At 28.1% G+C, this 3,596-nt stretch overlaps 1 non-coding gene across 1 annotated transcript; it reads left to right on the forward strand.

Annotated features, from left to right (window-relative positions):
- Positions 1 to 238: 238 nt before the first annotated feature.
- LOC139903508 (small nucleolar RNA R71) lies at positions 239 to 345 on the forward strand. The gene has a single exon (XR_011778323.1). It is a non-coding gene; the product is annotated as a small nucleolar RNA R71 (small nucleolar RNA).
- The last annotated feature ends 3,251 nt before the right edge of the window (positions 346 to 3,596 follow it).

The raw sequence follows: 3,596 nt of genomic DNA on the forward strand, positions 1-3,596 counted from the left end.
TAACTTTGCGGAAATGGAATCAAATTCATTGCTAGAATCGGCTCTAGCCGCTTTAGATGATCTAACGATGTCTTTTTCTTGATGCCACTCATGTGAGTGGGAGGCTGTGTTATCAATAATTTTGTAAGCTTCAGTTGCGGTTTTCTTCATAATGAAACCACCAGCTGCTATGTCGATGTCTTTTCGTGTAGTAATGTCGCATCCTTGGTAGAATATTTGTACTATTTGATAAGTGTCTAAACCATGTTGAGGACATCCTCTCAACAACTTTCTGAATCTTGTCCACGCCTCATATAATGTTTCATTTGGCTTTTACACGAACGTAACAATTTCTCCTTGAAGTCTCACGGCTTTAGATGCCGGAAAGAATCTTTTAAGAAATTTCTCAACTAAAACATCCCATGTGTCAATCGCCCCTTCAGGTAACGATTCTAACCAATCTTTGGCTTCTCCCTTCAAAGTCCAGGGAAATAACATGAGATGGATCTGTTCATCCTCAACTTCTCTGATTTTAAATAGAGTACAAATTCTATTAAAGGTACGAAGATGTTCATTTGGATCTTCCTTCGGCGCACCACTAAATTGGCATTGATTAGTTACCATGTGTTGGATTTGTCCTTTGATTTCATAATCTGGCGCATTAATGTCTGGTTGAGTAATGGCATGACCTTGGCCAGTGCGTGTAGCCCTCATTCGGTCTTCCATACTTAGATATTCCTGATTTTCCATGATTGAGTTTGTTGAATCTGAATCACTAGAGGATTCTGATTTAACAGCTTCTTCCTCGAGAACCTCTGGTTGAATGATTGGTGGTTCCGGAGAAAATTTTAGTGGTTCTGGATCTCTGAATTGTCCTTGAATATCCTTCGGGTTCTCAATTGTGAGGTCAGGTTCAAAAAATGGATTATCGGAAATTTGAGTTGAAGTACTTGTTCGACTAGATGATGATTCTAAAGAAAAATCAACGGCGACAATGTTGGCTAGATGTCTTGATCGAGTTACAGGAGGTGAACGTATGAAAGGTGGTGAACGTTTTGCTCGGTGCATTCACAGAATATCCTATTAGTTATAAAAATTAAAAAAAAAATTATATAACTTATCAAATTAATAGACTTTTCTGATTTTGCCCACGTTTCGAATAGCCAATAGATGCAGCATGTAGCCAGGACCCTTTAAATCGGAAGCCCACAACTCGCCACTAATAAATCCAACTATTACTACGAACCAGAAAATTTTGGATGTCTATCAATTTAACCGCTTAAAATAATTTTTCGTCAAAATTTTGAAGATAAAATCTATGTCCTAGAAACTAGAGCGTCGAGAAATAAGAGGAAGAAAAAGAGTGCGTCGAAAAACGTCGAAAAATAAAAGGTCAAAAAATAATAATAAGAAAGTAAAGCTTTGAAACTTAAAAGTCTAAAAACTAAAAATTAAAAGTTGCGTCTAAAGGAATTAAAACTTAAAAGGAATTCTAAATCCAAAAAGGCAATAACTTAAAAAGCACTAAAATTTATTTAAAACTAAAGCGATAAACGACGTCGTAAAAATCTAAAGCGCCTAAATCTTAATCTAAAGAAAAAGCACTTAAGGAATTTTACGGCAAAACCTAAGAATCTAGAAATATAAAATAATAACTACGGCAAAAACTAATCTTAAAACTAATTACGAACGATAAAAAATATAAATTACAAATAAAAAGATTAAAATATACAATTTATAAAAAGAGACAAAAAATGATAAAATTACTTATTTTTATAAAAATATTATTTTTATATTATTATTTTATAAAAGGATTAATTTATATATTAATAAAACTAATTAAAACTTAAAAAATACAAATTAATTTAAAACTAAACTAAATATTATTAAATTAAACATTAACTATAATTAATTAATAATAATAATAATTAAAACCTAACCCTAATCCGTACCAGCAGAGGTTTCAGGCGTGTCAGACAACACCATGCGGTCGCATGGCTTTATACCTCCATACTCATGCGATCGAATGAGTGGCAGGTTCAGATTAAATGCAGGTTCTATATCGACAGGTTCAGATTTCTCTTATTTTATTTTTTTACTTTTTTACTTTTTACTTTTTACTTTTTACTTTTTACTTTTTACTTTATAATGTTTATAAGTAATATTTATTAAAATAAACTTATATTTTTAAGAACTAAAAAAAAAATTCTTTTATACTTTATATAAAAAATGTATTTTCTTTTTACTTAAACATTTAAATAGATATATATATATATTATTTTTATTTTTATTTTTTATATTTTTGTATTTTTATGTTTAAAACTTCTTATATTTTTACAAAAAAGATTAAAAACTAAATATATTATTTTTTTATAGCGTCCGCTTTCGGGTCCCCGGCAGCGGCGTCAAAAATACTTGATGTGTGCGAGGTGTAGTACGAAATAGATTATATTTTACTACGAAATACTATTAAATACGATACAATTTACACAAGTTATTTATTTATTTATAGAATGAGATATACATAAACCTTGCTACAACACTTATACGCAGTGTACCTAATCGTAGAGTAGTGTAGTTTTTAGTAAGTCTGGTCCGTTCCACAGGGAGCTAGCTGAGTTTAACGCTATATATGTTTTAAACTATATTTGTATATATATATATATATATATATATATATATATATATATATATATATATATATATATATATATACAAATATATATATATATATATACAAATATATATATATATATACAAATATATATATATATATATATACAAATATATATATATATATATACAAATATATATATATATATACAAATATATATATATATATATACAAATATATATATATATATATACAAATATATATATATATATATATATACAAATATATATATATATATATATATATATATATATATATATATACAAATATATATATATATATATATATATATATATATAAGTAGTATTATTTTTATTATAAAAGGGGGGTTTTTAGCGTTTAGTGACCGGTTTGTCGATTTTATGTCTTAAGTCACAATTAAAACCTAATGTAAAATATTAAATATAAATACAACTTAATTTAAAGCGTAAATTAAATGACGATAAATAAAAATGCGATAAAATAAAAGTGCGATAATTAAAAGTGCAATAATTTAAAGTACGATAAATAAAATGACGATAAATAAAAATTGTGATGAGATATAAAATAAAGGAATTATGCTTATTTAAACTTCCGTAATCATGATGTTTGACGTGTTGATTTTAATTTATTACCATGGGTTAATTGTCCTTTGTCCTGGATTATTCGATATGTCCATCTGGTTTTGTCCATAATAGTCCATCGGTCATAATTATAAAGTGCGAGAGTCTTCGCCAAATTAACCTTATACCCGAAGTCAAATATTCCAACTAATTGGGGATTCGAATGTAACAAGGTCTTAATACTTTGTTTAATGAATACACCAGGTTATCGACTGCGTGTAATCCAAGGTTTTAATACTTTGTTAACAATTACACCAATTACCCTTGAATGTAATCCACCCCTGTTTTAATGAGTCCAGTGACTATTAATCCATCCCCGTGTCCGGTCAAATGAATAATTA

Source organism: Rutidosis leptorrhynchoides, chromosome 3 (genome assembly GCF_046630445.1).
Source record: "Rutidosis leptorrhynchoides isolate AG116_Rl617_1_P2 chromosome 3, CSIRO_AGI_Rlap_v1, whole genome shotgun sequence".
NCBI lineage: Eukaryota > Viridiplantae > Streptophyta > Magnoliopsida > Asterales > Asteraceae > Rutidosis > Rutidosis leptorrhynchoides.